We start from the raw sequence: 25,728 nt of genomic DNA, 5'->3' as shown, positions 1-25,728 counted from the left end.
GAGAAAGTGTCTGCCAGGGGAATTAAGAGAACACACTGCATATAAGCAACTAGGAACCATGGGGATTTAAAGGTCTCCAACACTGAAAAAATAACACATAGGATTTGGAATCTAAGCAACAGGATATTAGAGCTGTGGGTTGCAGTTGGCCTCACAGGCCTCCCATGTAGCCTCCTTCTTTATCCAACCAATTTTTAATATGCCATAACTAGCACATTCTATTTTTTTAAAGCACCAAGAATCTTCTGTTTCTTGGGTCTGGTAGTATTTTTTAGAGAAACAGAGCTTAAAACATGTTCTGAAGGGCCATTTGCCATGTAGATAGTCCCCAATTCACTCAGCCGGTATTCACGCCAGCCTGGAAATATCATCAATCATTCAGTACATCAACTGGACCAAGCTATGGGTATAATTCTTGGAGACAGGAAAAAAGATAATGCTCAAGGGGACCAGAGGACCAAGGAACATTTGTGGGAAGGTTGAATGCTAGTTTCCACCCATCATTTTCCAGTTGATAGCTCCAACTCTGAATGGCTAGTCTAGGCTCTCCCTGAACGAGATGAACAACAAAGCTGGTGGTTAGGATGAAATCCTCCCTGATAATGCTTTGTCCTGAGTTTCTATGCCAGGAGCATAGTTTTGGCAGATTTAAAGTTGTAATGAAAGAGGAGTACCCTAACTTTGCCAATTACAGAAAGAATGCTGCTTATCTCTCCTGTTAGCTGCTAAGATGCCTTAAGGGTTTAGATTAGAAGATACAGACAGAAAAAGAAAAGAGTTATTAAGTTTTGAACCTGACACAGAGAAAAATTGGAGATAAACAGATGAGAAATGAACATCTTAGATCTCAGCTAAGAGATCAAGTTGATAAAATCTCACTAACTTTAGACTACATAAAAAAGCAAACTCAATGCACACACACATATATTACACTTAATATATATTGCATATTATATGTATATGACTATATATATATATATATATATAGTCTTAGCACATGCTGTCACATATGCAAGTGGTCTTTTAAATGCAATATGCAATTGCCAGTAAACTACGCAGATGAAGACTCCAAAAAATGATTTCCTTCTGGCACACAGCTGCACAAGTGGGGCATGCATCATTTCCAGAGGACATGATAATAAGCTATCAGTTTTAGGAGCTAACCTGAGCCCATAGAGATAATTAGTTCAAGTATGCAATGATAAACATGTCAAGATAGGAGAAACATTTCTTTCCTTGAACAAGAAGTGACACTGATGGGAAATGTTGTTCCGTGGTAGGTGAACAATATGCCCATGATCAATCTTCCGTAGTATACTGTCATAATTTGTGCTAATATGTATTGGTCAGGAGATACCTAGTGATGGGAGAATTAAAGCCATGACTTTGGGAATGGAATTCTAGAGTTGAAAATAAGTCCCTCAAGGGTCTGTGGGTCAATTTTCTATTCCTAGGTAAAACTCCTCTTAGTCCACCATCTTCTGTCATCATCATCTTCAACATGTCTTGTCCTATGTGTAATGAAATTTAAGAAAGGTTTCTTTCCATATTTTTGTCTGCAGATGCATTTCAACATCTCAGAGCCACGTTGAAGTCAGGATATTTCTCCTGATGTCTTCCTTAAATCCACTGCTGCTAAAAAAAAGAAACAAATAAAAAATAAATAAATTTCTTGTTCTTCTATCTTCTCTGAAGAAAAGAGACACTTTCTATCGACACTATATAGGAAAGTATTTGGAAATTTGGAGCCAAATGAAATAGCAACTGAGTAGAATGCAAATTACTAGATGCCTCCAATATGTTTTCTTGATTATAAATTCTATTGGTTTTAAGACAAATCATCAGTTTTATTTTAGCTTTTTATGGTGGCAAAAAAATTTAAACTTCTATTGTAAGATACATTAACATTTCAGAACCATTAAAATAAGAGGGGTAGGGGCGGGCCTCGTGGCATAGTGGTTAAGTGTGCGCGCTCCACTGCTGGCGGCCCGGGTTCGGATCCCAGACGTGCTTTGACACACTGCTTGTCAGGCCATGCTGTGGCGCTGTCCCATATAAAGTGGAGGAAGATGGGCACAGATGTTAGACCAGGGCCAGTCTTCCTCAGCAAAAAGAGGAGGATTGGCACAGATGTTAGTTCAGGGCTGATCTTCCTCACAAAAAAAAAAAAAAAGAGGGGTAATATGAACCTTAGAACCAAGAAAATATGGTTTTTCTTTTTTTTGTTTATTTCATTGTTTTATCATGCTAATATTCTCAAGAAACTAACTGTGCAGTGACCATATAGAATATGAAAACCAGGATTCATTCCTGGGTTCTCTCAACACTAGGATGAGCTTCACATATATTCATAAGTATCACAAAAAAATGTTCTCAGTCTTACTGTTATATCAACAGAGAAAAACTCAGACTCAGAAGAAAATGCCTGACGATGTATCAGGAGCTCTCAAGTAGATGGTGTTCTAGGGAGCAGGATTATACTGAACGAGCTTTTCTTTTCCATGGATTTGGCCTCTGACCTTCAGGCATTGAACAATTTAAAATGGAATGTGAGACTGCCACTTTGAATAAGACATATTACTTGATAATAGACTAGGCCTACCACCTTAAATAACCATAAAAACTGAATGAAATGTGTTAGGCAATTGTTTTAGTCACTGGACAACAGGCAGCCCTGACCCCGATCTTTGGGAGAAGAAAAACTCATGAGGTAAGCCCCATGATCACCTTAGATCTGCCTGTAGATAATTTCTTGACATTAACACCACAAGTTGGAGTCCAAGCATAACACAGTAACCCTACTGAACTAAAAATGCAGAGCTCAGACTTTGGAGTAGTTGAAGAGGCTGGATCCTTAAGGCAAAAAGCCAGAGATGAGGAAGCAGCATATCCATGGGGAGATAACTGCCACTAGTCTATATAGCAGTTCCCTGAAAATCCACAGCCAAAGTCTGGGTTGCATGTGCCCAGAGTGAGACTAGACAAAACTTACCAAAGAGTGAAATCCACAGGCTGAGACCAGAGTAACACTAAAGTTACAACAGTTCTGGGGAGCATTGGAAGTACGGCCCCACTTGAGGGGAGAGACCTCATTAATGTCTTGTTAATTCCCCGGGAATCCAGCAGAGATACCAGCAAGGTCATTCCTTAGGATCCAGGACCAAGCCCTAGAGTAAGGCATCCTAACAAAGTCCGAAAGCAAACACTGACAAAGTCCTCAGGGGAGAGAGAGTTTGGAGGTTGAGTACTGCTAAGTTAGAGGGACTTCAGAAATACCTTGGGCTTTCCACAAATCATCCCAATACAGTATAAATTCAAGTCTATGTAAGTTCAAGGCCACCAGTCAGTAACTAAACTACCTTCTAGGATAAAAATTATCACTTTTCAGAGAAAAATTACAGAATCCAGTCTCTACAATGGGCCACTGACAATGTTCACTAAACTATAAAAATTACTAGATATGCAAAGAAATGGGAAAATGTGACCCATATTAAAGAAAAATGGTAGTTAATAGAAACATATTCTCAAATGATCTGGATTTGCTTTAGCGGACAAAGATTTAAAGTAGCTTTTATAAATGTGTCCAAAGAACTTTTAAAAATTCAAGGAAGATATAGTCTTAATGAGAAAACAGATGGAGACTATCACAAAAGAAATGAAAATTATCAATAATAACAAAAAAATAACCAAAGAAAAATTCTATAAGGAAAAGTATGATAGCTAAAATTTTAAAAATTACTGGACAGTCTTAACAGTAGATTGGAGGTAAAAGAAAAGTCACTAAACTTGAGAAGATATTTAAAAAAAAGTATCCAATCTCATCATAAGGAAAAAAATTTGTAACTATATGAAATGATGGATATTAATTAAACATATTATGGTAATCACTTTGCAATATATGTATGTCAAGTCATTATGCTGTATATTTTAAACCTGTACAGTGTTGTATGTCCATTATATTTCAATAAAACTGAAAAATAAGATAAAATAACAAAAATGTATCCAATTTTAGCAAGAGAAAAAATTACTGAAGAAAAATGAACAGAGCCTCAGGGACCTATGGGGTCAATTTGAACAGTCTAACATGCATATAATAGGTGGGCAGAAAAGAAGAGAATGAGAATGAAACAGAAAATATATTTGAAGAAATATAATAGCTGAATATTTGATGAAAAATATCAACTTTCAAATTCAAGAAGTTCAACAAACCCAAGCAGGATAAATACAAGGAAAATCATAGCTAGGCACAACATAGGCAAGCTGTTAAAAACCAAAGAAAAAGAGAAAATCTTGAAGCAGCTCATGGTGGTAGTGGTGGGCTGTAAATATTACGTATAGGGAAATAGCTATGTGGATTATCACATTTATTTCCAACTTAGAAACAATTGAAACCAGAAGACAATGAAACAACATCTTTAAAGTGCTGAAAGAAAATTCTTTCTCAGTCTAGAACTCTATATCCAGTGAAAATATTCCTCAAAAATGAATGTGAAATGCAAACAGGCTTAAATAAACTAAAGCCGAAAAAATTTTTCAACAGTAGATATACAAGGAGTGCTGAAGAGTGATACTAGATGGATGCTCAGTTCTAAGAAGAACAATAGAAGTGGTGAATAAGTAGGTAAATAGAAAATACTGTTGTTTTTCTTCTCATTATTTCCTAGAAAACCCGCTTGACTACAGGTAGTCCTTACTTTTTGTCGTAGTGTGGGATTATAAAAATGACTGAGCACCTTGAAGATATAATGAGTAATATTAAATAATCAGTGGGAAAATTGTGATGGTTCTATGACTTTTAAAATTATTGGTCAAAATATTAAGTCTCTTACTGTTGATTATGCAAATATATAGGAAAGTGAAAAAACAGTAAAATTAATATTTATTTAGTATACTGTAATTTAAAACATTAGAAACATTGAGAACTGAAATATTTTCTTTGTAAAAACGACTTATCAAGAGTAGTTTGAAGAGTGCTTGCCTACTTTTCACATAACTTATGATACAGAGTGAGCATCTCTTCTATGCCTTGGAAAATGTTTAACTAGTTCTTAAAGTTTGAATCTATTCCTAACAGTTTAAGTTTCTAACTGACTGAGCCTTTGTACTTTCAATGTTATGAAGTATCTCTGAGAGTTTTTTTTAATGTGATTCATTCATTTATTTATGTATTTACTTATTTATTTTTGGTAGCTTTACTTCTCCTAAGACACTGTCATCATTTTTATCACAACTACTGTCCTCATTCATGGTGATATTTGCCTTCGCTAAGTCTGAGTATCTAGAGTCTCAAATGGTGGCAATGTCAACATTCCCAGGGTCAAGTATTCTTCAAAACTCTGCTGAAGTTCCAGCCAAATGTCACCTAAAGCAATATCACTTTTCATTTCTTTGCTGCACTTTCATCTTTGTTGGCCAACTCCTGCATTTGATTATCCATTTTTGTACAATGCTATGTGGATTTGTCACATTTGTCTGGGAGACAAAGAGGTGACACATCTACATGATTTGTTGTCTGTGCGTAAACTAAGTAACAGATGCCGAGTGACATAATCATAGACAGACTTTGCAAGAAGTGACATGATTGGTTACTGAACATGATGTACATCTGTTATTTATGTTGTAATTTGTTGACTAAAAAGCTAGCAGCGAAGTTTGTATTTTACACAATTACTCACAGTTAGTACACTGTGGTAACTAAAATATAAATCATGTTGTTGGAGGACTGGTATTAATTAAATAAATATAATAACTGTAATTTGTGTATCTCAAAACTGTGCAAAGCAAGGACTACTTGTATTGAAAGCAAATATAACATTGTAGGGTAGGGTTATAATGTATGCAGAAGTAAAAGTTATTAAAATAATAGCAAAAAATTGGTGGGTAAGTAAAATGGAATTATACTGTTATATAATCGTTACATTTGTGAAATGATGAGTAAGAAGTGTATGAAGTGGCACATGGTACAATATTGACTCTGATTAGATTTCTTAATTGGAATATTAATTGAGATAATTGTAGATTTGCATGCAGTTGTAAGAAATAATACAGAAATATCTCATGTACTATTTACCCTTTTGCTCCAATGGTAACACCTTACAAAACTATAATACGTATCACAACCAGGGTATTGACATTGCTATAATCAACCAATCTTACCCAGATTTTCTTAGTTTCACTTGTACTCATTTGTGTGTGTATTTAGTTCTATCCAATTTTATTCCATGTATAGGTTTGTGCATCCACTACCACATTCAAGACACAGAACAGTTCTACCACCACAAGGATCCCTCACCTTGCCCTTTTATAACCACATCCAGCGCCCACCCCTCACTCCCTAATCGCTAGCAACCACTAATCTATTCTCCATTTCACCCAGGATAATTCCCTGAAGATTTGCACACACAGCTGTATGTATCACTAGTCCTTTCTTGCTATATTAGGATGTGTGCCAACCCAGAATTAACATATGAGATTTGTAAGTGATGCACCACTTGCACAAAGAGTGAGTTTGCTCGTGAATCATATCCATTTTATATTCCAGTATTGCCTAGTAATTAGCTAGGTGACACAAACTGTCTCTACCAGAAAATCGTAGATTCCAGCTTTGTTTACCATAAACATCATAGACAAACTAGGTATATCCTCGTGAAAGCGTTCCAAAGATAAGGTCTCATACATTAGTAATAACCATCAGGAAGTCCAGTTACCATGTTCATACAGAGATTCGAACTGATAATTTCTCCCCGAGGTATCCCCAATTGAATCAAACCATTTGTTTCAAAGATTCCTTTACCCATCAAAGGACCATATGTGTATGGATCTATTTTTGGACTCTTCATCTTTTCCTTGATCTCTAAGCTGCAGGGCCACTTGTAGTCACTTAACCTTTCTGAGCCTCAGAGCTCTAATATATAAAATGGCAATAATAATATATAATTCATTAAATTGTTGTGACGATTAAATGTGAAGAACCTGGCACATAAAAGATATTCAGAATGTGATAGTTATTATGGTGCACATGTTATCTAGAACTCAAATTGAGCTATGTCAATTGGCAAAGGATTGTATTTTTTTCCCTTTTTGAAACTATCAATATGGAAAATCATAGAAAAGCATAATAAAATCACTTTTAGTTATTTAAGAAATCACTTTATAAGAATATAATTTCAAAAAAATGAGATACACACCCCCACAAAAATCCTGAACATATTATTGCTATAAATATGCAGCATATTAATATGTATACATTAATGTATATATGCATGTAAATTAGTATATATACTAAATTTCATGTCTTTGCTGAAGCTAAGCCATGTGTCTAAAAGCTGCATGACACCTCCACCCCAATCAGTCATCAACCTTTGACTGACAAACTCCTACTCCTCCTACCAAGCTCATGTGTCACCTCCTCCAGAAAGTCTCCATCTCTCCTCCTTAGTCATCCCTATTCATATCTCTATGGCTAAATTTTACCACCTTCTTTTATAAGCATCTGTATATCCTTCTTTCACATTAGACGCTGAGGTCTTTCAAGACAGGGACAGCGCCTTGCTCTTCTTTGCTTACCCTCTCCATGTACCCTCCCCAAATACATGTAATTCAGTGCCTTGCACACAGTAGGCACTCAATAGCATAAACTATCTTCCTCTATGCCTTTTCTTGTCTTGACATGCCTATAAGTGACTGTGTGCATGTGTTGCAGCAACTATGTTATTCAAGTACAAACATTTCAATCCCATCCAGACGTCAGAATGCAGCTGATTCCTCTGATTGGGGTTCCTCCTGGGAACTATGACTTTGGAATATTGAAGTATATCCTATTAATGAGGCATGGAGGAGGCACCTGGAACCCATTAGAAATGGATAAGCTGTCATTACTATAATCTATCGGAGGCTTTCATCCTACATAATTTAGAATTGATCAAACTTTGGAAGCAGTGGATGGGGCACAAAGTGCACTTTTGCTATGACTCGCTTTACTGTTTGATCTCTCTTCAGTCAACATAAGTTGTTTCATATCATTGCTTAGGGAACTAACACAAATCCAAGTTTCAAGAAAGGAGAATTGACTTCTCCAGGTTAATCACTGTGGCTGGCCTAATTTGAATCAAGATAGAGTCCAGGGTCAGGAGAACTGAAATCAACTCAACTAAGTTTATCAGTCTATGTCAGATTACTAGGATATGATTGAAAATGATACAGATTGGTACTAGAAGTAAATGGTTTAAGTGGGAACAGTAAGAGTTCTGAACTCAGTTTTCAAGCCGGAGTCAGGAACACAAGATATTCGAGTCCAAATCCGGTCAGCAAACTAATGTCAGAAGCATCAAAATCAGCTGAGTCTCCATAAGGATAAAATCAATATTTCATTCATCCTTTACATCTCTCTTCTTCTACTCTTAATACTTTCCTTTGGCATTACTAAGAAGGGGAAAACAAACAAAAAAAAAAACAAAAAACATTTTGAGCAATCAATCTTTAAATGTTTCAATAATTAAGCCATTTAGGCCCGAAGCACTCAGAGAGCAATATGGTTTTATTTACAGTGAAGAATAGTAGGGGAGAGTCTTCTTCATAACACAGCACAATTATATCCCTGAATCATTTCTGAGATGCTATGACAAACTCTCAAATCTCAGTGGAGTTTATTTCTCACTCACAGAAAGTAGTAAACACATGTTCCTGGTCCTTTTAAGGCTCTTCTTTAAGAAGTGAGTCAGGGACGCAGGTTCCTACTAGCATGTGGCTCTCCATTTCCTGATTCATGACCCCCAAAGCCACCATACTCATCTACATCAAGCTGGATGATGAAGAAACGTGGAGGACTGAGTACGGAAAACTTTTTTTAATGGAGTTGACCTGAAAGTAGCAGAAGTTACTTCCACTCATATTCTGTTGGCCAGAACTCAGTTACCCGGCTAGCCCTAAATGCAAAGGAGGCCAGGAGGAGACCATGGTCTATTGATCAGCTGGCAGACTCTGCCACAGGCTCCTTTTGTGTTCCTTATTTCTCAGAGGAATAAAAGCGTGAGGAGAAAACTTCAAACTTGAGATTATTAAATCTGAATTTAATTTACCACTTCCAGCTTATTCTTCCTCTAAAAGTGTAATACTACCTTGGAAAAACCCTTCAGGGATTTGGCAGTTTCCCAGTTGAGCAAGCTAGATAGCCAGAATTAGAATGACCCCTTTGCCTGTCTTTAATATACAAGCAACAAAAGTTCCCCATGTTTCTATTCATTTGTTCATTAATCAAATATTAAATATTTACTCAGCATCTACTCTATGTAAAGCATTGTGCTGGCTAGACAGGCGAGACAAACAATACAGTTCCAGGAAGAGGAGGTGATTTATCAGGTGAACTGGGCTTTATGGAGTTCCATAATTTAGTCATAGCAGCCAGACCGGGTTCTGGCTTACCCTGGATTTGGAGTTAGATTCTAACCAAGGGGAAATGGCTTTCTCTAAGCCCTGGCACCCACGTGTATATGAATCTCCCTATTCTCTCCTCCAGATCCTACTGTTCCACTGACCCTGGCGCTGCACTCACCCCACCCTGAGTATGTCCCCTGTATATGCCTTTCTGCTTATTTGCATCTTGATTATTTGATTACACCATTTCTACATTTTATTGTATAGGAATGCAGTTACCATCAATCAGGATGATTGAAGTGCAAAACTCGGTGGCAAAATATGCACAAAAAGATGCTGAAAAGATGTATTAAAGATGCTAGTAGCAGTTTCTCCTACAAGAAAAGACAGTGACAGCAGGGCAGATGGACAGGAAGGAGAATGCCCACTCCTGACCCATATGCCCCTCCTCTCTCTGTAGCTCAGGCAGAGGGAGTCTGCCTCACAGTTCTGTCTCTCCTGCAGAAACTGCCAGATCAATGGCTTTTCCACGAGCTGCTGCCCTCGTGTCACTGGACCCTTTTCACCTCCCTCCAGAAGAGCTGGCTCAGCTGCTGAGGGAGTCTTGGGGCTCAAAGTGTCTTGATGACCATTCATATGAAAGGCAGGGTGAAAGAAAACAGACTTCAGGAGAAACCGACCCCATGCCCTTGCAGTGTGCAATCACTGGCTTCACAGGAGGGCGAGTAAGTGGGTGAGTTCAAAAGGATAGAAAAGGAGCAGGAAGAGGCCCCAGGAAGACAACAGATTTCCTCTGCATCTTGTTTGTTGTTTGGAGACCTAATCGTCCTCATGTGTAGGTTTGAAGGGGTACATATCTATGAATATGTTTCAAGGAAAAAGGCAAAAACAAGTTAACAAATAGCCCTCTTGGTCTAAACTTGCATCCCGGACAATCAGGGTCTAGAATGTTATACCAGGGCTGGCCCGTGCGGAAGTCGGCCGACTGCAAGCTTAAACGTATTCAAAAGATACACAAACGGGGGCCGGCCCGGTGGCGCAAGCGGTTGGGTGCGCGCGCTCCGCTGCGGCGGCCCGGGGTTCGCTGGTTCGGATCCTGGGCGCGCACCGACGCACTGCTTGGTAGGCCATGCTGTGGCGGCGTCCCATATAAGGTGGAGGAAGATGGGCACCGATGTTAGCCCAGGGCCGTCTTCCTCAGCAAAAAAAAAAAAAAAAAAAGAGGAGGATTGGCGGATGTTAGCTCAGGGCTGATCTCCTCACAAAAAAAAAAAAAAAAAAAAAAGATACACAAACGTTTGATGTGTCTAAGAGGCTGAAGGAGGCTCCAAGGCTGCTGGGCAGAGAGGAAGAATCCAAAAAAGAAACAGAGAGATAGAGACTGGAAACACCGGGGTGCAGCGTGCAGCCTGGGTGAGGAGGTGAGAAACGGGAGCTTCCTCTCACTTCCTGAGGAGCGGGATACAGCCAGGCACTTTAGCAGAGCACCTGGGCTCGTGCACGATGGAGGGCTGCCTGGGAAAGGCCCCAAACACTGAACTGTTCCTCCCTAGAAACCATCTACAAGATCTACTGTGGGAGTCAGGAAAGAGGCAGAGATTATAATCTCTTGTTATTTTCTTCCTAAACAGAGAAATTGAAATAAAGTAATTTTGTGGCTCCTGCTGGGAATCTCACTCATTCAGCAAGTACTAACTACAGACCTACCAGTGCTTTTTAAAAAAACTATTTAAATAGGTGCTAATATTCTTTTCCCATTATAGATTATAAGATGTCTCGGACACTTCTGTCTTTCTCGGCTCCTCTTCTGCTCTCCTCTGACACACGTGTGTGAACCTAGCATTTGGTGAAGGTCAGCAATGGGGAAGGTCAAAGTGGTCACAGTAGATATCGAGGCAACAGGAAAGAACAGCCTTTTGTTTTTCAGTGCTTGACAGCGTGAATCACAATGATAAACCTTAGACTTTTGGAAGGAGAAGCTGTATGGCCCACCCACATATAGCCTTGGAAACTCTGTGTCCCTACCAAATTAGAGAGCTGAGACTAGAGAATGAATTTATTTGAGAGGAGGTATGCCAATATCATCGTGAATAAAAGGTTCCTGTGCGCTAGCCATCTCACACACACAAAATACTAAATACAAAATACTAAATACTCATGTGTGTGCCATACTGTGCTAGGTGCTGTGGGTTATACAAAAGAAATTTAAGACACAGTGCCTTCCCTACAGGATCCAACAATAGAGCTTAATGAAGCCATTGAATAACAATTCAAGGCAACCTGTGACTAAGTGCTACCTGAGTGGAGATGGAGAAAATGAGCCGGGGCTGGAGTGATGGAGAAGACGGCAATGAGGAAGCGGTGAGGTAGCCGGACACAGGTGGACAGCAGCACCTAGGTAGCGGAGGAGAGGGAGAAAGAACTCCAGGCAAAACAGGCAGCGTGAACTGAGTCTTAGAACTAGGAGTGAGCAGGTTCCCACGTCAGGGAGAAGGGGCTTTGGCAAGCTGGACCGGAGGTGTTTTCTAGAAAGGCAGAAAGAGGCAAGTCAGTGATGGAACCAGATTATGGGCGGACAAAAAAAGAATGTACCAAGAGAAATGGAGGATCACTGAAAGCTTTCGAAGTTGTAGGATGGCAATTGGAAATCTGCTCCAGTGGGGCAAGTCTGAGTGATCGAGCGCTTAGGTGGGACAGCGGCTGTTGGAACAGTGATTGTGTGTTGAAAGACTTTGTGTAATCTGTTTCCTGATTCAATATGGGAAACAAAGGAGAGAGAAAAGCAAAAAATGATCCAGAATTACAGCCTATATGATTTTAAAATGGAGTGCTATTTACGAAAATAGAAACGACTGAAGGAATATATTTGAGAAGATGGGGTCATGTAAGATGTCTGAAGTTTGGGGTAACAGACAGAGACACAAGTGGAGGCGTCTTTGAAGCAAGTGCTGAGCCAGGTCTCAAACTTGCATGAGAAGCTGAGACATGGACATCAATTGGAGAAAGTCACCAGGGCAGGGACACAGTGAAATGGGGCAGAACGGGTTCAAGAAGGGAAAATTTTTTAAAGAAGGGTATGGTGAAAACACAAGCAGAAGACCATAAATAAGGTTAAAATACAAGGGCCCCCTGAAAAAATTACCGCGTCATGTATAACACGCAAAGAATCAATATCCAAGGCTGTATAAATAATTTCTCACAAAAAAAAATACAAAGAAAAAAAGACTAATTACCTAATCAATCAAAAATAGCTAAGGATATAAATAGGGAACTTGATATAAGAGAAAATACAATGGCCCATCAGCATATGAAGGAAAAGTCAGCCTCGCCAGAGTCGGAGACTCAGGATGATGTGAAGGTGAAACGTGCAGACGCTGGGCCAAGGCTGCATGCCAGCGCCAACCCGACCAGCTGGGAAATCTTGGGCAAGGTGTCAGACCTCATCTTACCCTCTGTGAAATGAGAATGACAACAACAGAAACTATCAGAAAGAGCTGTGGTGATGATTCAATCAGTTAATATATGTAAACTGCTCAGAACAGTGTCTGACACAGAATAAGTGCTGTGTAATTGTTAGCTATTATTAATAATAGAGAAATACAAATTGAAATACCAATGAGATATAATGTTTCACCCACGGATTGTCAAAAATTTTAAAGTATGACAATATCAAGTGTTGACAAGGATTTGGGTGAAATGATACTCATAAACTGTGAGTGGGAATGTAAACTGGTACATCTACTTTGGATAAAAAAATGGCATATTTTATAAAATTGAAAATATGCCTACTTTATAACCAGGAAATTCTGCTCTGAGTATATGCCTTAGAGAAACTCCTGCAAATGTGTACACGAAAACGTTTCCAAGGATATTGACTGAAGCATTTTTTTTGTTATTAGCAAAACATTGGAAATAATGTAAATGTCTATAGATAGGAGACTGTATCACAAAAATTACTCAATGTATTTAATACATTTAATAACAGAATGCCATATAGCAACTAAAAAGAATAAACACAGATCTCTCTAACTATATCAAATGGCCGGTGACAAATACCAGACACAGCGTGATGCCAAAGATCGTTTGTGGGTTTCTACTATACATGAACTGCAGGGCTGACCTCTGGGGACCATTGGAGGGAGCAGGAAAGAGGATGGTGGCTGAAGGGAACTTTAACGTTACTTTCTCTGTAATGTTTTATTTCTCCAAAAAGAAAAAGGAATACTAGTTGCAAAGGAGACAAAATGCTAACAGTTGTTGATTTTGGATGGTGAAGATAAGCATGCAAGTTATATTATTCTTTGTACTTTTCTGTATTTTTAAATTTTGAAAAAAATTAAAATGCTCTTTAACAGATGTTCTGAGTGTCATCTAAAATGCTTTATGAAAAAAAGAAAAGCCCTGAAAGGAGGGCAGAGAAGTGGGCCTTAGGAATAACACACTCAGAGGGAAAGATTGATGAGGGCGTGGCCATGACAGAGGAAAATTCACAGCAGAAGAGGTACAGGCCCTTGGGGCCACGTAACCCGTGGAGGAGATAAGTGAAGGAAATAGGAGTCTGCAGCTTTGCCAAACACCATGAGGGATCACCTGGATGGCGGGCAGGAGAAGTATCGACCAAGGAACAGACTGCAGGCTTATGAGGCAACAAGTACAGGCTTTGCAAGTGAGGAACCCAATCAAAGGGGGCGAGAATAGAATAGCCACCAGGGTGGTATAAAGTAGTAAGCATAGGCTAGGGATTCAGAAAGTTTGTCTATGAAGGGGAGTACTTCATAGACAACGTGGAAGGGTGAGGGTTACAGGAGGAGAGGGTCTGGGTCAGGATGTACATTGGTTCAAGATCCTCAAACTCGTGCTATTGGTAGAAAGAAGGGAGAGAGACTACGGATCTGGGAGAGTTAGCAATGCTGGAAATAGTGGGAAAGCAGCGGAGGACAGTCCTCTGAGAGCTGGTTGGGCTTGAACCCAGGGCCCACGCCCAGGCCCAGAGAGCAAGTACAAACCCAATGAGACCTCATTCCCAGGGGGCAGCCCGCTTGCTGGAACTATTCACAGTGCCTCTGATGTGCTCAGGGATGCCTAGAGAATCAGTTTGTGTTTAGGCCAGGCTTACTACAGCCACCCACAAGGAGAGCTGGCAGCATTCCTCAGGGCGGGGGCTGCACAGCAGATGCACACTTTCTCATTAAGTGACTTGCATATGGAGTGAAGACACCTCTCCCCCTCGCCCACCCTGGCTCCCACCCCTCACGTGCACTGTGAGCTGCCAGCTTCCCCAGCTCCCTGCACATATAGCCAAGGCAGATGGGGCCCAGCAGCATGAGGCCATGGCTGCACGCTCAGAGCAGGAGCAGAGCAGATGCATGGGTAGGCTCTGCTGCTCGCTCAGCACATCTTCCCTCTTGTGGAGATTGCAGAGTCTCTCTCAGATGTGACAGGAACAGTCACAGACAAGAGGACTCATTATTTTCTCTTTCACTGCTCAGTGATCTCTGCTTCCACTTGGAATCCTCCAGGGAGACAGCCCCCCACCAAGGGGAGAAAAGAGGAGGAGGTCAGGGGTAGGGGTAGTGGACAAAAGAAGAATTCTCACCCTACTCAAGGATGGAGTACCTCCTGAGTCCTCCCTACATCCATGTCTTTCTTGCCTTGGGCTTAATGGTTTCATGTAAGAGGCCTCTGTCCCCAGGGAAAACACAAAACCATCCTCATTCTTCTCTTGCCTTCACACCGGGACAGGATTTAGACCTGTGAAGTCTCTAAGCACTGAGAAGATTAGGGTGGCCCTTCGTATCAAATCGGTCGCAAATATAATACTAAGCCATAAAAGAAAAATTGAATGTGTATTAAAATTAAAATAACTTTTCTCTATATTTGTACATTGTAAAATTTTGGAGAAGGTTATCAAAGCTGAATCTTTCTAATTTTTTGGTCTCCCTGATCTGTACGTGGCCTACCCACATTCTGGGTGTGCATGATAGGTAATCCTGACACAGATATGTATGCATGTACATGTATGCACACACAGTTCTCACACATGTGCAGGAACCAAGCACACATATACAGGTAAAGATTACTCATTCTTATCTCTGTTCTTGTTTCTTCTTCCCTATCAGTTAAGATAAAACCCTGCTCCCCGCAATTATCTTCCAAATGTCCCTCTCCAAGAACATTTCTCTGACAAATCCCACTGTAGCAAAAATTACCTGATTTGATGTCAAGAACTAAATTCTGATTTCCACTGCCTGAATGTGTGACTTTGGGCAAATCTCTGGATGTCTCTTCACCTCTTTTAGGATAGGATTAAAAATAACTCGCGGAAGAACATTACTGAGCAAATTCAATAAGGTAATATATGTCTTAATCCTGTTTAGTCTGGGTCCTCCAAGAAAATGGGTGCCAAGACAGCATTAGATATGAAAGAGATTTATTAGGGGGAATGCCCATGAGTAAAAATGGGGAACCAGAGGAGGCTGAAGGAGCAGTCAGATCATAATGCAGGTCTGACCCCATGAAGGAGAGAAGGAAGGAATAGAAAAAGGTTGTAGAATGCAGTGAAGCACTAAGGAGTTTCAGCAAGGCCCGGGAGGAGGCCTCTGGTCAGAGTTACCTGTCAAAGAGGCTGAAATGTAAGATGGAAGCAAGAATTCAGTGACTTGGGCATTTTCTCAGGACATGGGACTTAAAACCCTGGCAAGGACTTGGGGATGGGGAAAAGTTGCTGCTGGGGTGGGTCTTAAAAGCCTGGAAAGGAGATGACTTGCTCTCAGTGAAGTGGGAATGTCCAAGTTGTCCTGGCAGACTCTAGAAGGAGGAATAAAGAAGCCAAGGGAAGTGGGATGCTGGAATAGATATAGTGTATGAGGCCAGAAGACCCACTACACATATGTGTTCCACAAGAAGGCCCTAAGGACAACCGTTCACTAAAGCCATTTGGAATGTGCTGGTGAGAGGGGGGGCCACTTAGCATCACCAAGAAGTTTGGTAACGGCTTTCCTCTGCAGTTCAAGGTCAATGGTAGGAGAGATGCTCACAGAACTGGGCTGCTTAATTGGGTGGTGGGGCCCAGAGCAATAGAGACCAGGTGGTGACATTTAACTGCCAGAAAGCCGGGAGGTCACAATTACTATATATCTGGAAAGGTCAGTGGACCAGCCAAGGGGTCTTGACTCACAGGGAGTTGTGGAGATGGTTAATAGCTAATAGTGTGCTTAGGGGCAAATTAGATGGGCAGCCAACAGCATGCTGCTTAACATTTAAAACAGCGAAAACAAAAAGGCAAGAATGGAGGAGCAGGAGGCTGAGTGTGATAGCACCAAAACAGTCACACTTCCTTGCTCAGTTCCCACATCTGAGTCAATTTGCAGATCCAGAACCCACTGAAGGAAGAGTTGGCTGGTTGCTAGGAGGTAGGACCCTGCAATGCTACGGCAGGTACACACAGTGATGCTTCCTCCAGTCCACTCCCAAGAGACCTATAACCATTTAATCAGGTGATTGTGCACTGGGTAAAGAGAAATATCCAGACATATTGAGGTCTAGTGGACACAGGGTCTAAGTTGACATTGATATTTAGACATGATGACAATGTGTCATCATGCCTGTTAGAGTGGAAATTTATGGGGGACAGGTAATAATGGGAGTGTGGCTAAAATCTGGCTTACGGAGGGCCCACAGATCCACCCAATGGCCATTTCCTCAGGTCCTGAATATACAATGGGAATTGATATACTTGGAAGTTAGGTTAAGCCTACTTTTGATATCACTTATATTAATTTGGGCTTCCTAAGAAGCAGCCACAAAGATGGGAACTAGACATACAAAAAATTTACTGGAGAACAACTGTGAAGAAAAATGGCGAAAGAAAAGTAGGAGCCTGGGAGAATTGTCTGACCTTGATACAGCTCTCCTGTGAAGGAGAATGGGGGAAACATAAGGAAAGAAGGACAGTCATAGATTGCACTGCAGTTCTAAGACAGCTTTGACAAGGCAAACAGGGAGCTCTTGAGCTAAAGTCACACATCTAAGTTGTCTTGTCTCTCCCAGGAACAGGCTTGCCTTAGTTTCCCTGCTGCACTCACTCACTGGCTGGAGCGGCCATGGAAAGCGTGGCCTGGGCACAAAAGTGGTGATGGGTTTCAGAGAGCAGCTGGGACCCTCAGTCAATTACTCTCCCTCTCCAAGTAGGGGATCTGAGTGGGGCACTCTCATGTCCACCACTGGGTCCCTTACCAAGTGCAAGATCCTTTCTTCCCTCTTTCCCCTGGACTCCATGCAGTCATCACTTGCATTCGGCTAGTGTATGTTGATTTTACATTCTTTGGCACACATTTGGAATTCAATAAGTCTGCCAACATTTACTGAGCATTTACTAAGTTCCAAGTTATGTGCTAAGCACTAAAAGTGAAATAAAAAGAGTTAGAGGCTGTCTGTGATCACATGGAGTTTGCAACCTGGTAGAAGGAAGAAAATATGTGAACAAATAGGGGCAAGGAGGTATTAAACGTCTGTGACAAAGTCTTCATGGGATAGAGTAGACTTAATGGGAGAGCTGCCTGTCATATGTGGTTTGTGGGAGATGCCAAAGAAAAGGTTTATCACTGAGAATATGGTGCTAGAATAGAGTCTGGAAAGGTGAGGAGGAGTACCCCAGGTGAACAGATCATAGAGGATGCTGGGGAGCTGAAGATCAGGACACCGTGTCAGAGGCATGAACAACATGGAATACTTTGAAAGCTGTAAATAAGTGAATATGTCTGGAGTTTAGGATGCCAGGAGGGGAGCAGCAAGTGGCAAGACTGACCTCGAGGCCAGATCATGGAGGAGATTATATGGGCCTCACTAAGAGACAGGATCATGTCCTGTAGGCTGTGAGGAATTACTGACACTTTAAGGGTAGACTATGACCAGATTCACATTCTTAAGACAAAACACCCAAATATTTTGGCAGAGGATAGATGACTAGGAAGAAAACAGGTTCAGAGAGAGCACTCTGATAACTCTGGAGAGAAAAGACAGGGGTCTACTATATCAAAGTGGCAGTGGAAATGGAGATGCAAAGATGGGTAAAAGAGACGTCAGGTTGATAGAACCTATTGGATTTGGGTCAGGCCTGAGTGCATTTTAGCTGTGTTCCCTGGGTATAGGGTAATGCACAATAGGGAGTGAATGAGGTGATGAGATCAGTTTGGAAGATGCTAAGTTTGAAGGGCCTTTGGTTAATCAAACTGGACATACCCATCCAACAGTCAGTTAGCTGAGAGAGTATGAAAGACAAGAACATGTTCTGGACTAGATATGAAAATGAGGATGCTTTTCAAAAGTTTAACAAAAATTTGAGGGTCTTGTATGTGCCAAGCACTGTGCTAGCCATTAAAGAGAGAGAGGGTGGACAGAACAGTCTAGCAGAGAAGACAGACTCTTAAGCAATTGCAACATGTGTATAATATGTTCCCTGAGAGAAGTCTTGGGGCCAGGGGAGGCTTCCAGAAGGAAGTTGCATTTAAGCTGAGACCTAGATGATTGTTGAAGTTAACCAAATGAAAGGAGATTTGAGAGAACTGGGAAAGGGAGGGAGTATTCCAGGCTGAGGGAATAGGAATGTGCAAAAGAATTGAAAGAGTATGTGTGGATCTTTGGAGTGCCCTTCTCATGTTCCATCATTTGGAGGGTGAGGGAATCTGGTGCAAGCAGCAGGGAGAGATGAATGACTTTTCTGTATGTAGAAGGATTCTGCTCGGTGCATCTTCCCCTTCAAAGAGCCTCTTCTCTCAATAGCTTCCCTTCCTGCCATGCACTCATTTTCCCCTTGGGTTACTCTTATTCACATTCCATGTTGTGTGAAGCTTGAGTGAAGTCCTGAGCTCTGCAGAGTTGCTTCCTCAGTGGAACAAAGCTCCTGGGCCAGAAATTGAAGGAGCATGCCGGCGGGTGGGAGGTTAATGCACCGGGCCCACCATAGCCATAGTCTTCCATGGAAAGGGATCTCCCTGAGACAATATGCAACCCACTCATTCAAACCGAAGAGCAATGATGACAACAGACAACATGCCTTTTGGATAGCCCCTTGCCACCCACAAGCACTGTTCACATACACTTTCACTTGAGGAGAAAAATGCGCATCGAGGTGATGTGGGAAAGATCTTAACCAGAAACAGATTTGGGTTTTCTGATTTCAAATCCCATGCGTTTGTCACTATATTAGAGGAAATGGTTAAGAGAGTGGCCTCTTGGGCCAGAGATCATCAATTCTTACGTAAAATATCTGCTCCAGTCTGTTCTGTCATCAGTAAAATCAGAGTAATAATAGCAGCAGGTTCATAAGGTGACTCTAGGTTCTTAAAGAGTTAATAGAAGAAAAGTACCCACATGAGAGCCTGGCATTAGCAAGTATTCAATGAAAGTAGCTTTAACAACCAGGAGTGTGATCAGAATTCACGGAGCATTCTAAAACAGACTCCCAGGCCCCATCCCCAGAAATACTGATTGAGTGACTTTGATGAGGTTTAGGAATCTGCGTTTTTACAGAGCTCTCTTGGTGACTTAAATAAACATCCCAGGTGGAGAATTACTGCTCTTCTTCACAAAAGATACAGGAGATTGCGTTCAAGGAGCAACTTCTACCTGGAGATACAGACACTAATTTTACCAAGATTTACATCAAGTGAGATCATCTCACATCCCAAATCTTTTTTCTTTAGGGTGAATAACTTTTAGAGGTAGAAAAATGGGGACTATAAGGTGGGAGTTAGCTGACAGTGTGGCCACCTCTCTCGTTTCCTTTCCCTCTCCACCTTCAGTCTGTGCCGAATGTAGAGGCTGAGGACAGCACCTCTGTGGGCAGCTCATGGTCAGTCAAGAGTGCCAGCGATAAGAGCCTTTCCATGCTGGAGCTGAAGCCTCCTTAAGCTTTGATCTCCTTGAGTCCACAGCAAGGTTGTGGACGAGAAGGGTGGAGACCTGATGAACAGGACTTCACAAAGGCTGTCACACTTACTTTTAGCCCAAAATGATGTGGGCTGGTTTGGGGCTGGTGTCAAGGAAAAATAAAGGATAATCCTAGGGTATTCAGTCCAACAACAGCCACAGCCCATGCTCACTTGACAGAAAGATTCAGTGCTCCTAGCAAGAAAAGCGAGGCTGCTAGACTCATCATTTATTTGACCAATATTTGTAGAACATAAACTATGTGCTAACTATTAGAGTAAGTGTTGGGAATAAAGACATGAACGATGAAAAGGTTTCTCTCCTCATGAAGCTTTTTTAAGAGAGGGAGAAGGAAATGTCTATATTAATACTATTTTAGTGGTGATTGAGCTAATTGTTCTGCAGAAAAACAATAGAGTATAAATCAATGTAAGTAATGCTAGCTGCTGTAACAAACAATCCCCTAAATATCACTGGTTCATTTCTCATTCATTTCACAGTCCAGCTGGGTGTTCAGTATACTATCTTCTACACAGTGATTCCAGGGCCCAAGATCCTTCCACTTTATGGCTCAATTATTTCCTAGTGTCTACTCAGAATCTTCTGCATTCAGCTAGACAACAGGAGAGAGAGAGAAAGAGAGAGAGAGTTTGGATGATCACGTGCGTTGTTTTGGGGACCAGGCCTGAAATTAGCATGCTTGCTTCCTTCTACATCCCATTGGCCAGGACTGAGTAAAATCAAAAGGGAAGCTGAGAAATGAAGAGAATTTCATGAACATTGGTGAGCACCAAGTTCCTACCACAAACAGGTAAAGGCAAAATAAAAAGAGAAGTGGAAAGTGAGCCAAGATCTTTCATGGATGCGAGTGAGCCAGTCTGAACTATGAAAAAAAAAAAAGTACACTCTTTCCAATTACCTTAAATCTCTGAGGGGAATGCTTTCTCGTTAAGTTGCTGAGGAATGATCCATTTATAAGCAAAACTTCTGGTTCTTTTTGACCCACAGAAGCCATTTTCCTCTCTAGGATAGAGAATTGCCGGGTCTTAGTAATACACAGACCTCAGAAGGTCTAACATCCTTCTAAGATTGGCTCATTGCGATCTGAGCTGTCTGGGTGGTGGCAAGAGGCTTAGGTCACCCCTATTTACATCTCTTTGGTTGTGACTTGGAATTCCAGAGACAATAATCTACAACATCCAAGTCTCTATTTATCATGTAAAGTGCCATTCAGGGGAGGGATAAAGAATTGCAGAGGAAGGAATCAGAGAGAAGAAGGGGACTAGAGGAGGGAAAAGAGAAGAACCTTGAAAAAGAAAATATTCCACAGCTGGGCCCCAACTCCAAAAAGAAGTGAGATCAAGAGGAAGTCAGTTAATTCTGTAAATTACACAAATAACGGTGGGTGCTGGGGGTGGTTCCTATTCGGAATGGAGACGTCGGATGTTGGCATCCAACAGTTTTGGAGAAACTCCACTGCTCATCCTGTTTCTCGTCACCACCCTGAAGGTGATTCCAGACACTGAAGTAGGATGCAAAATGCTGCTCTAAATTCGAGCGGAGGAGGAGTGTTTCTCAGGAAGCTGCCCGTTTTACCTGGTTTCAGAAGGGGCACTCTGAGAGCAGAGATGCTGCAGGTGAGGCTCCTGATATTGTCTTTCTTGTCCTTCCTTTATTACTCCCTCAGCCTGTAGTCTAACTCTTCCCAGTCTCTCGAAGACAACGATGGTGGCAACAATGATGACGGAACATTTGTGGTTCATCGGTACTTTTTGTCAGACACTGTGCTGTGCACTTGCCATTTATCTCATTTCATCTTTTAAAGAGCCCAGTGAGGGGCATGACATTAAAATTTCCATTAGAAGTAGGAAGAAATCAAGACTCAGCAAGGTAAGCAATATGCCCAAGATCACAATTAGTAGGTGGTGGAGTCTGGATTACAGTATTCTGGTCTTTCTGACTCCAAGCCCAAGTGCTTCACCACCATGCTGGGTGCTTCTGGAGGGCATCCTAGGCTCCTAGCTCCTCTGCCGACTTGCTCACACCCTGGAGCCCTGGCCTCCATCTTCACATCACTTTGGTGTCAGGTTCCAAGATCCTAGAGCTACTAGGAAAGAAGAGAGAGAGGTAAACAAAGTCTCCTTCTCCTCCAATCCCTGCTATCAGCAAGGGGGCCGTCCTGAAAGTTGAAAGTCCCAGTAGACAGGAGGCTGACAGCCTATCTGCCCTGGGGCACAATTGTTCTGACAGGTTTATCAGCAGCCAGGCGTCTGCAGTGAGATGTAAAACATGGGCTTTTGTTTCTAGAGGAAAAGCTGCTGATAAAAGGCTGCTAGATACTTTATCTGAAAGGCCTGGAGCATAGATTTTTGGGAAAAGGTCCCACTGGGCCAACTCCACTCTTTTCTCCTTATAGTCTCCCAGTCCCAAACCCCTAATCTCTCATCTTCCCAAACACTCCTCAGAGACCTCCTGTTTTCCCAGCTGTTGTCCTATGGTTGAGCTAGGAAACATGTGGACAGCCCTTGATGATAAACCTTCCCACACAAGGGGTTTAGTCTTGGAGGTCACGAGAACCAGTCATCTGATGCACATAGTGGGGAAGACAAGCTACATTGAATCACAGAGATTCAATTCTCTGCCTTGAAAGTCAGGGTGTCAGAATGGGGTGGAGTCATATTTCCATCTGGGTCAACACTCCAGCTGGAGTAAAAGGCAAGCTTCTTTCCAGAACAAACATAGAATCATAAAATATTAGACCCAAGAAAGACTATAGAGGCTAAGGCAACCCCCTAATTTGTCACTTGAGGTGATTGTGACCCAGAGTAAGTAAATGACTTGCCCAAGGTCACATAGATATTAAGCTTTACCTAAGCAACACTTTCTTCTCCTGCCTGACTAGCTTCTATTTATCCTTCAGACTAAGTTCAAGGGTAACCTCCCATGGTTTCCTGATACCTCCAGCCTCAAGTTGGGGTTCTCCTTCACCAACAAGTCACACCACACCATAATCACGGGTATACTTACCACTCTCCTTCATGAATATTATCTCCCTCTGGGCAGAAACCACGTATTATTTCTCTGTTTTCTTTGCATCTACCAAAGACTCTGACACTAGGTGAAAGTTTGATAAAAATGTCATGATTAAAACTTTGAAACCAATACTTCCCACTCCTCTTTCAGTTCTCTCCCCAGTATGCTAAGTGGCTTGTCCACCACTGAAAAGGAAATTCCACGTAAGAAGGAATGAATGATGGGAGCAATGGTGGTGTGCACATTCACTGGGTAATAACAAGCAAAAGAGCTCCCAAGGGCTGATGTGTGGGGGCAGGGAATGAAAGGAAAACTTCCACATCTCCACTTTTAGTACTTTAATTAAAATAGATTAAAATGAGATTTCTTCCTGGTGCCTCCAGTCTCCTCATCTTCTGGCATCCAGCATCATCTAAGAAAGAGATGGTGTCCCACTGATGGAGTTATGAGGGTGGAGGGTCTGGTCAAGTTCCAGTCCCACACTCAGATATTCACAACCTGCTCGGCAAAGCAGAAAGAGGGCAGATTAGAACAGTAACTGAGTTTCTGCTGCTGTAGTGAAGGAAGACGGGGAAGCCGATAGTCATTTTCAGGGTGGCTGAGCAGGAAAAGGATAAAAAGAGGGGAGGAAAACCGATACGTATTTGGCACCTACCTGAGACCTAGTTCCCATCCTAGTGTTTTCATATGTTATCTGATTAAATTTTGACACCAAAGTTATGAGAGTAGATATTATCATCTCCATTATACAGATAAGGAAACCAAGGCTAGCAACTTGCCTGTGGACACAGCTGATGTGTGGCTGAGTTGCAAGTAGAACCCAGGTCAATCTGATACCACTGCCCCTGCTTTTTCCAATGTGCTATGCTGCTTCTGAAGAAGTTGAAGACCCATTTATTCATGCTTCTAGTGGCCTAATATTTCTATGCCTTCCCAATGGCCAACTCTGCCCCCACCAGCTTTACTCCTATTTTCCTCACTATCTCAAATGAGTGGTATTCCACACAGGAGATTGGAAAGTTGTAAACTTGACTTTTTAGCACCATTAGATGCAAATAAGTGCCTGAAAATTCCAAAAAGGAGGTTTTACCTGATGAGCATATGCAAAAGAAGATCTATGCATTGGCCCCAAGCCACGAAACACTAGGTGACCTTCCACTCCATTGTCCTCATTCCATCAGTTCCCCACAAAACAACACATGTCCTGATGATATTCAGGGTAATAACATCAAAACTGCTTCTTAAGGAAGAACATACTCTGTGTTGTCTTTGCTCAGGACTATCTCATGTGTAAGACTTTGTGCAACACTGCCATTCCATGGCCTGGACTGTGTGGACTGATTTTGCGAGTGGCATCCTTTCAGGACACACAGTAATATATATAAATTTGCATTCTGTAGCGTGCACAGGGTGGGAATCCCCTGCATAAGAGCCAGCAATAAAATGGTGTGCTGGTGGCATTGCGACTAGTCCAGTGTACTTAGGCAATACGTGCTGCAACTTTTAAATAAGATTTGCAAGACTTGTTCCTATCTCCACTTGCCAGGTGGAAAGAATGGCCTATGACAGTGAGAAGATGTCTTTGAAGGCAATCCTATCATGTGTGGAGCTGAGAGCTAATAGTGGTCCCAATGTTTGCAGGTGTCAAGCTTGCATTCCTTTTATTGGGTAAACAATCACTTATTCTCTCTCTATAAAGCAGTTTTATTGGGTTTCTGTAAAAAGCAATGACTGTTTCATTCTATAGTTATTTATGACATTAAACTTGAGGCTCTCTCAAACTTGTACAAGACTCTTACTGTGGCTCTCAACAGCAGTCAGTGCAACCATGGAGCTAATGAGGGCCAAAGCCATAAGTCATCATGGAGGTAGGCAGCTTTGGTAAGTTATGTACTCGGAGCAGTTATATTATCCCAGCGTAACCCATTACAGCATGATTAGCAAGAAAATAACATTCCAGATATTAATACTTGTAACAATTTCACTAATAAACCTGCTTTCCAAAATGAAAAATCCCTCCATGGATCATTTTAAAGGTGCCACTTGGCCAGAGTTTGCTGCTTTTGTGAATAAAGTATCTTGAATGGCTTCAGCCCTAAACATCCTCTCCTCAGCCACACCCACCTGCAGAAGCTTCACTTTTTTCCAACATGAATTTACTGTCCTTCAGAAGCCTAGAATTTCCTTTGAATTTACAGCCATTAATTTTTAAATTTCTTAAATATATATATATAAATATTTTTACTTTTTCAGTTTGAGACAATTTCTGAAGAAGTGGATTTTGCTTAAGGGGTATAGTTTCCACATTAAAAGAAATCATCTTAGGTTATAGTTTCAAAGAATACAAATTATTATTTGGATTCAACTCTCGGGCACTGAGGACCTCAATCAGAT

The 25,728-nt window shown here is 41.4% G+C and overlaps 1 long non-coding RNA gene across 2 annotated transcripts; it reads right to left on the bottom strand.

The window, feature by feature from the left end:
- Positions 1 to 882: 882 nt before the first annotated feature.
- Positions 883 to 25,595, bottom strand: LOC131408240 (uncharacterized). 2 transcript variants are annotated; one of them, XR_009220733.1, is made up of 3 exons: positions 23,329 to 25,595; positions 21,898 to 22,408; positions 883 to 1,635 (listed from the first exon to the last, which is right to left on the bottom strand). It is a non-coding gene; the product is annotated as an uncharacterized LOC131408240 (long non-coding RNA). The 2 variants fall into 2 exon arrangements; XR_009220732.1 differs by lacking the exon at positions 883 to 1,635 and adding an exon at positions 7,187 to 8,421.
- Positions 25,596 to 25,728: the final 133 nt, after the last annotated feature.

This window comes from Diceros bicornis, chromosome 7, assembly GCF_020826845.1.
Source record: "Diceros bicornis minor isolate mBicDic1 chromosome 7, mDicBic1.mat.cur, whole genome shotgun sequence".
Lineage (NCBI taxonomy): Eukaryota > Metazoa > Chordata > Mammalia > Perissodactyla > Rhinocerotidae > Diceros > Diceros bicornis.
The sequence above is the reverse complement of the archived record's forward strand: the minus strand, read 5'-3'. Positions and strand labels throughout refer to the sequence as shown.